We start from the raw sequence: 8,986 nt of genomic DNA on the forward strand, positions 1-8,986 counted from the left end.
GGGGACAGTGCCCATCCTGTTCACCGCTGAACCCCCTCGTCAGGGTCCAACACGCAGCAGGTGCTCAATAAACACGTGTGAAATGAATGGTTCGAGGAAACAGATTATCTATACACTTTGGGGACGTATAGAGTAATACTGGAAATTTTCATTTCTTAAAGCATTTACAAGCACATTTGCTGTCATCTCAGGGGGGTCAAATGCGCCCCGACGTGAAGACAGGAGGGTGGCCCAATTAGCTCCCCTACCGCCCTCCCCAGGCTCTTCTGTACTTCAGTAAAAACGTTCTTTACATTTCCTTCTTTTGAATCTGTGTTCACTGGAGCACTCAGTAAAGCTGGAATACAGCAATTATTCGCTTTTTCTTTCTCCCCTTTTCAGCACACAACATGATTTTTTTTTGCAGTTGGTTTAGTACCTGAACCCCCTCCTCCATCGTGGGAGGACCGGAGCGCAGCATTCAAGGGGTTTGGGGCATCCTGGAGTCTGGAGTCCAGGGACCAAGTGCCCTTTCAGCACCTGCTACCTGCCCAGGTCACAACACGCCTGGGCCTTGGTGCTGCTGCCACCTGAGGGGTGAGGAGTGTGACCAAGTGACCCCACCAGCTTTGCCCTGTTTTACTCAAAGAGTCCCTGCCAGGGTCAAGGGAGGGGATCAGGCTAGGACTGGCTCCCAGAGTGGACGCTGGTGCTCTGGTCCTGTCCTTCCCATGGGTAAGTCAGTTCTCCCTGAAGGATCTAATTCACCGATTCCCGCTGTCTGCCCGTCTCCTCCAGCTGTCAGACCCAAGGACGCCCTGGCTCCCGCCCCTCTGAGGACCGGTGCTCTGCTCCCCCATTTCCTTCTGGTCATTCCTCTTGCCTTGGCCTCAGAATCCACCCTGGATTCTGTCTCCTGCAACCTCAGAATCCGAGTGACGCGATCACCACATTTACCAGGACGGGTTCCCGAGTCTTCAGCCTCAGGAGGGTCTTCCTTGCACATCATGGGTGACAGAGCATCTCCAAGGAACCTCGGGACCTCGATGCCCTCAGAAGCATCAAGAGCTCCAGGGGGGAGCCCCGACGGGAGACCACCGTAGAGACCGTGGGACAGGCTGGGCGGGGCCACTGTTCAGGCCCCGGCAGGTTGACTCAGGCCCTTGGCTTGTGTCCCCCCCCTAGAATCTCCCGCCAGCAGGCCAGCCCAAGCTCTCCCGCTCACGCCCTGTGTCACCTGTTTTGACCTGAGGGCTGGCCAGGCTTTTTCCTCACTGCCCCCCAACAAGGAGCAGGAGGATGTGGGAAGGGGAGGGGGCGATGATTTGCATGTAAACATGGGTGCGAACAAGGTCAGGAGCTTGAAGTCCTCGGGGGCTAAACTGCTCCAGGAATAACAGTCCTTCTTAACATTTAATTAGACATTTATCAGCTGTATTTCTGTGGGACCCCGTCCTCAGTGGGGATTGGATCCCGTCCCTCGCGGGTGTCGCTTCACACATCAGCTGCATGAAATAATCGGACACACTCTGCTCCCCTCCCCTTCCAGCCTCAGTCACCTCGACCAGGTGTCCCCCAGGGCCCAGCGGTACGACTTCTGCTGGGGCCCAGCGCAGAGCCTGACGGGGTTTGGGTGGCTTCATCAGGATGCGGATTTGACAGTGACCCGGGAACCAGGCAGCGCCGGGATGCCGTGGGGACTGAGTCCCTCATGAATTAAATCATTTAACAGATGAAATGGGAAAGTCCTGCTCGTTTTCCTTGTGACTGAGCCGTGAAATAGGCTCTGGGACCGGCCTCCAGGGCGAAGCGGTCGGTCGGCGGGGCCTGGCGCCCAGAGGGACTGACGAGGTTTCAGGAGGCGGGGCGCCAGCAGGACACGGTGCGCGGGGCCGGGTCACAATGCGCCGCAGATGCGCCTGTGTCCGCGGGCACCCCGACCTCACGGCGGAGGCAATTCCCAAAGGATATCAGGCAGCTTCAGGTAGAGGGAGGGGATCCTGGGTGGCTGGAAATGACCCTGTCCCCTACGTGTCACTTGGGACAGGACCACAGTGAGCCCTGGGGGCCGGACTAATGACTCTCAGCTTCCCCGTGGAGGCAGGCGGGGCAGGGGACACAGGACGGATCTTTATGGAAAAGGCAGCTCTCAGGGCTCTAGACTCCAGCTGAAATGTGACAAGGCTGTCCTGGTGGGGTCATTTCCTTTTACAATGAATATTTATCACTTTCATAATAAAAATGATTTTTCATTTAGAAAACAAAAAGCCACAGCTTCTGCGAGCAGCAAGCCAGAAGTTGAGGCTAACGGGCACAAACGCCTCCGATCACGCCATCCGCACACCTCCGGTCCCCACGGTGGCTCCAGGGCTGTGGTTGGCGCCCGGGGGAGGGGGTTGGAACAGTGAGTCCCATGGACACACCGGCCTCCAGGTGCCCAGCTGGACAGACCAGCCCTTAATTGCCGACAACGAGATTAGATCAGGAGCAAGTCGCTTGCTGCATTTGCCCGTGTAGACACAGCTGATACACATACGTCTCGCGGCCGACTTGTCTTGGGAAACAGTGTCATTGTCAGGTTTCCATTTTCTCTGCAGTGGCCTCTCTCTGTAATGCTCCTCGTGCTGTGTGCTGAGCCGCACGTTTTCGGGGCCTCTCACCCCATTCCCTGAAGAGCAGCATGGAGGCCAGCAGATGTGATCATGTGGCTCGTTCCCTGCACACCTCCAGGGGGCCCCGTTCCCACTAGAGTGGGCATGGGTGGTGCCCCGGAGTGTGCAGGGCCAGCCTCTACCAGCCGCCCTCCCCTCAGGTCCTCAGGGAGACCCTCACCCCTCCCAGAAGGTCAGGTCCAGAAGGTCCCTCGGAGTCATCTCATCTGGGGCTTTCGTCTCCATTCCATCCGGGAGAACTTTGCTCGCAGTGGCCGTGCTGGGCCCCCTGCCCTTGGGCTGGTTGAGACATCACCCAGCAGAGCAGTTCTCAGCATCCCGGGTCCAGTCCACCGTCCTCAGTGAAAGGATGAGGACCTTGAGGCCTGGAGAGGAGGCACGTCTGCCAAGGATGCTCTCCAGGCAGAGCTGGGGACCGTGCAGTGTTTTATAATTTGCAAAGGCTCTCAGCCCCGTGTTGTCACATCTGACCTTCATGATAGTTGGTCGACAAGGATGACACTGCACTTCACACATCGAAGACAAAACTGACCAGATGATGCGTCATTGTTTCACGTGTCACTAAGAAAACAGTGACAATTAAATTATGAGGCAACAGTGAGACTCCATCGATTATAAGACACAACCAGATCCAAGAGACACTAACATGTGAAAACGGCGCACCTTAGAATCAGTGCACTTCAGTGCGCCTCCCGTTTCATAGATTCGGAAACTGATTCCGAGGTCTGGTCCTTTCCCACACACACTGCTGGCCAGAGGACAAGCCTGAGATGTCACCTCAGCCCCCCGGTGGCCATCACCAGGCTGTGGGGGCGGGGAGATGCGCTGCCCCGATCTCCCTTCAAGTACGGACGTGCCACCCAGTGTGGGAGTGTGGTCAGCAGGCAGCCCCCTACTTTAACCGACTCCCTAAGTGCACTGAAGAGCAGACAAGTGTGCGGCAAAAACACCAGTTCAAGGCTGTGCGGGCTCCTTCCTACTTTAAAGCAGTGGCCTGGGCTCCACGGGAGAACTGGGAAGTGAAGTGTAGGAGCGAAGGCAGCAATTGTGAGGGCCTCTCCCCAGGCCGAGTGAGGAGGCCGGGAGTGGGGGCGACAGGGAGGGGAGAAAGGAGGAGAGAGTTCACCCGTCCACTGTCCCCCGTCCACGCCACCTCTGCACTGGGAGCCAAGACACGGAGGGTGAGAGGCCACAGTCCAGTGAAGGCCTGAGGGTTCTGCCTCCCCATCACCTTCTCCAGGATCACAAAACAGGAGTGAGATACTGGCTACTTCTGCTGCAAGAACCACATCTTCCTTCTTTCCCGGCTAAGGCTGTTCTGTGACTGCGCTGGTTTGTTCATTTGTTCATGCCAAAGATATTTATTGAAGGTCTACTAGGTGCTGGAAATCCTGCAAGGGCTTGAGATGCAGCAGTTAAAAAAATAGTTCAAATCTCCGCCCTTAAAAGCATATTGTCTAGCAGAGGGAAACTGGCAAACAGACACAGGACATAAGGGACGTGCATCGGATGCATGTTACATGTCATCTCAGATAGTTTCAGCCCAACCAGTCTCCCACTGCAGAAACGGACTCACTGATGGTCTACAGGATCCCACTGTGTCCTGGTCACCTCCTGTTCACCCCACTGGTGAGGGAGGGACCCCCACAACCCCAAATAGTATGAAGTAGCTAATCACACATCACTGGACACTGCACAGATGGACAGGTCATTAGTCACATACACTCAAAGCCCAGGGGGTAGGACACTTCACGTCGTGCAGAGCCACATGGGCACTGCAATTGGGAACAGAGTGAACAAGCAGGGGCTGTGAGGGGCAGGCTTTGTAGTAACAAGAGGGTGAGGTCGTCCCTGGTTCCCATGGGAGGATGCGATTGAGTTGATTGAATAATTTAAGTCTGGCAGGGAAGCAAAATGAAACCACAGGTGGTGGCCGGACTGGGACCTAAATACCTGTCTTTGGCTCCAGGAATTCCAGTGATGCTTCACCATTTCCACTAAACGTTGGCATGAACCCTGAGGTTCTTCTGCAAGAATAAAAGATGGATAAGCTATGGCAGAGTCTATAAGCTGCCTGGATGACTGTGATCTTTCCAGTAAAAGCCTTTTAACCTGCGTTATCTGGGGCATCTACCCCTCTTCCCTTTCTCAGTCTATGCTGGTTTCAGGAATCCGTGGGCATGGATTCACTTTTGCATCTAAGCCTTCTGTTTGTTTTCTTCTGCCTAATGAAGGAAGGCAAACTAGGGGACATTTAATAACCTGTTTCCACTCTCTGGTTTCATGATATTAATTTGACTACATGGTCTCTTTAATGTTTCACCATCACAAAGACTCAATTTCATACATGAATGAGTCAATGTCAAATGGTTGGGGGGGGGTGCCATGTTTTCCTGACACCTCTTAAATGGTTTCTTATTTTGTACTGATACAGATCAGGGACCATGGATTATGCTGACAAGCTCATAAATTATCTGCTACTCACCAACAATACCAAGTCTTGCTTTCTTGACGGAGTGGTTGATGTTGAGTGCCGAGGATGTCCGCGAACTTGAAATTGTTTCAATTGTTGTTTACCTGCCAGAGATCTTGAACTTGAGAACTTCCTACTCCACACAGAGGTACAGATGGCATGCATGATGGGAGTTCTGTCAAGGGACACAAATTAGAGCAATCAGAGTGAGATGGAAGGAAGGGAAGGATGCACTACTAATTGGGGCATCATTACAGGGGTTCTGAGAAGTTATAAGAAATACGGTATCAACATTGAAACCCAGAAGTGACAGGCAAAAGTGACCATATTTAGAGCCAGAGGTCATTAACATGGACAATTGACAGGCTTGATGACTCTGAGGGGGAGCAAAATCACTCTGACAGGTGACAGTATGTTAAAATGGCATTTTATTATTTTTTAGAAGCCATCATTTTCAGATGATGACTGCAGGGATCCTTTACGGAGGATAATTGATTGCCTGACAAAGAACCTGTAGCATTTCCTCCCCACAATAGAAGAGAGAAAAAGCGACAATGCAGCTCTTTAGAGCAGAAAAAGAGCATTTTTCAGAGAAAACATTGCGAAGTTTTTAACAACGAGAGCCGGAGGAAACACAAATACATTTCTCCTTCTTGACAAATATGATTTAATTAAGAGACTTCAAGCTAGAAAACAAAGTCTTGCCGGTGTCAGGCAGGGAACAGCAGCAGGCTGAGGGGGAGGGCCTCGCTGACAAACAGCCCTGTGTTGTCGGCCCCTTAATTATTCATAAATGTCCCTGTGATGGAATTCCACCACTTCAGCTATTTTTAGTTAATTCTCTATTTCTTTTTTTACTCCAAATGTTATTTGTGTTACTTTATGAAATAGTTTAGCCAGCCCACAATAAGCTCAGATGAAACAGAGAGGCTTGGGTTTATCCCCTCGAGGAATTTTAGTAGTTTTAACATTTTGCAGGAATGTAAACCGCGGGCACTGAAGCTATTTGCTCGGAGGTGCACCTGTGGATCCCGGGTCCCCACACAGACCTGCAGCCCTGGCGGGATGGGAACTTCCCCACCAGCCAACACTCCCACAGCCGGGTTCTTCCATTCTGACCCCTTGGCTCGTGCTTTCGTGACACCATGGTGCCCTTCCTCCCCAGCAAGGACCACACAAAGTCTTTATTATCTGAGGACAATCTGAACAGATAAAAAGGTGGCTGAGACAAATCCAATTCAACTGGGTACCAAAGCTTCACAGCAAATGTTTTCAATTTCATTGGCTTTAGTTCCTTATCTTTTCTTAATTCTACTTTTCTAGTGTTTACTTTGACCTTTTTTTCTAGTGTCTTAAGGTGGAATCTTAGGTCACTGATTTTTTGATCTTCCTTCTTCTTCAATATACACACTTAAAGCCATACGTTTTCCTCTTTGCACTGCTTTGCCTGCATTCCCTAAAATTCTGATGTTGTATTTTTATTATCATTCAGCAAAATTCCTTTTAAAATAAATTTATTTGGAAAAAATACTGAGTCTATTTAGAATTTAAAAACAAAGCAAATAATAATTCATTTGGTACACAAATGTGTCCAAAATTATGAAGGAAAAACACGAGTTACTGAGGTTTGGGACACAGTACTGTAGCATTAATTTGGAAGAAAAATTTTTTTTGCTTCAAAATTTGTTTAAGAGGTTTTAAAAACCAAGTAATCTCCATCTGTCAGGAGGAAAACTGGACGCTAGTTGAGAATCTCAGTTAAGACACTAGGATTCTGCTTGCTTGTTTTATGCTGAGTTGGCTACCTTATCTGCTTGTAATGACTAACTGCCCCTCCTTGTCTGGACACCCCTTCCTCCCTTAGGAACAAAACCCCAGCTGTTTAGCAGGCACACGACAACCCAGGATTAGGACTATGGTTCCAAGCCTCCCTTGCAGTGATTTGAGGCCAGGTGAGTGAGCGCTGCCAGTGGACTGTGAATACAGGTGAGGAGTGCCCCTGCCAGGCTGTGCCCATGAAGGGAAGCATGTGCCCGACCCTCGCCTTTTCTCTCTTCTCAGTGTTGGGACGCAGACAAGTGTGGGGCATCTGGACCCAGTGGATGAAGCCGATGGCCTTGGCGTAGTGGAGTGAAGACAGAGGGAGCCTGGGCTCCTGACAGCTTTCTGGGCCAGAACTGCCACTCCAGCTCAGCTGTTCACATGAGTTAGAAATAAACCCTTATTTTGTAAAAGCCACTGTCTCTTTCACAGCAGCCAAAGCTAAGTCCTAATTCAGAGCCCACAGACACTGGATAAAGATCTTACAGACATTCTGATTCGGGCTGTCAGGACATTTCCCACACAAACCAAAAACTTGAGGGTAAAGGAGCCCAGTTTTTAGAGCTTTTAAACAAAACCCATGGCAGAAGCAGCAGGAGCTGGTTTTGTGAGTGGAAAAATTGAGTCCAAAACAGATGAAATGAATCATTCACCAAAATGAGAAGTAAATTTTGCTACTAACGTGCGCAGGTTAACAGTCTACCCCAGACAGCAAATGAGAGACCTAAGGCCACATGCAACCAGGAGATGTGTTGTGACCAGCCCTCAACTCTCTGTCTATGCAGTGGGTTTTTAACATTAAAAATAAAAAGATGCTACAATATGTGTACATTAGATCATCACACTGTACACTTCAGATATCTCACAATTTTAGTTGTTGATTGTATCTCAATAAAGCTGGGGGAAAAAAAGAAAAGATTTCACTTAAAAATCTAGATTTCCAGCTTCCTCTGAAAAATCAAAGACACTGTAAGCTGGCTGTACCTTCCATCAGGCGACTCACGACCTGGGTTGGTCCCAGCTGCCCTCTCCAGGCTGAACCTGCCACAGTCCTTGGCACTCTCCATTGCCCCTAACAGTCACTATTTATTATCTCTCAGACCACTGGGCTTTTTTTTTTTTTTCTGGTAAAGACAAACCTCTATATCCACCTCTTTACTAAAAACAACAGAACAAAAGATGGATCAAGAGAGCCAGGTGTTTGAAGAAAAGTTGAGTGCCCTGGGTTTCCTCGTGGGAATGAATTCCCTATGAATTTACCATGCAAACAAAATGCAACTGTGTTGAAAAAACGCACTCAGCCGGCCTCCCTCACATACACCTCCTCTCTAGGAGGAGCCAGACTCTGTAGGCATGTGAGTTTTCCTTCCCTTCGTACAATCTCTGGGTACAACCTCCCTTCTCCTCTCACAGCTCCTCTAACCAGAGCAGGGTTCCTGGGGCCCCTTCATTCCGGGGAAACTGCTCACACTTTCTAGACGTCGTCATCCCAGTGAGAGCCAACTCCCTGTTTGGGGGTGTTTTCTTTGACCTTTTGCTTTTTCCTTCTTGGACCCAGGAACCCATCCAAGCCACGCTTGCTTCCCCAACATGTTAACACAAACAGTCTGCTTTCACAAACTAAATAGGCACATGCTACCTTAATTACACGGTTGCTATTGAAACACTCCAGTGACAGACAAAACCCCTCATTTAGGAGGAAAATTAATTGCGCACGAACAGGAACACATTTCATCTTGAATTAAAATCTGCGACGCTCCCTTGGCAGAGAACTCCGGCTATTTCTTCTTTCCTGCGTTCCGTCTCCTCCCTCCCGTGGGGGATTTTCTTGGCAGTGGGCCCGGGCTTTGAGGCCCCACGAGGGTCTCTCCGTCACCTCCCTTCATCCCCGTTCTCTTGCCTTGGTCGAAGCTTCCGTTGCCCCAGCCCACCTGGAGCGGGACCCTCCCTCCCAGCCCTGTCCCTTCCTGTGCCCGGTCCCCTCCCCGCAGCCCCTGAGGAGTAAAACCTGTCAGGTCAGTGACAGCTGCTCCATCGCAGC

At 50.5% G+C, this 8,986-nt stretch overlaps 1 long non-coding RNA gene across 1 annotated transcript; it reads right to left on the minus strand.

Annotated features, from left to right (window-relative positions):
• Positions 1-1,422: 1,422 nt before the first annotated feature.
• On the minus strand, positions 1,423-5,295 carry LOC123617908 (uncharacterized). The gene is made up of 3 exons (XR_006726185.2): positions 5,137-5,295; positions 4,605-4,678; positions 1,423-3,212 (listed from the first exon to the last, which is right to left on the minus strand). It is a non-coding gene; the product is annotated as an uncharacterized LOC123617908 (long non-coding RNA).
• Between the last annotated feature and the right edge of the window lie 3,691 nt (positions 5,296-8,986).

Source organism: Camelus bactrianus, chromosome 19 (genome assembly GCF_048773025.1).
Source record: "Camelus bactrianus isolate YW-2024 breed Bactrian camel chromosome 19, ASM4877302v1, whole genome shotgun sequence".
In the NCBI taxonomy this organism is placed as follows: Eukaryota; Metazoa; Chordata; class Mammalia; order Artiodactyla; family Camelidae; genus Camelus; species Camelus bactrianus.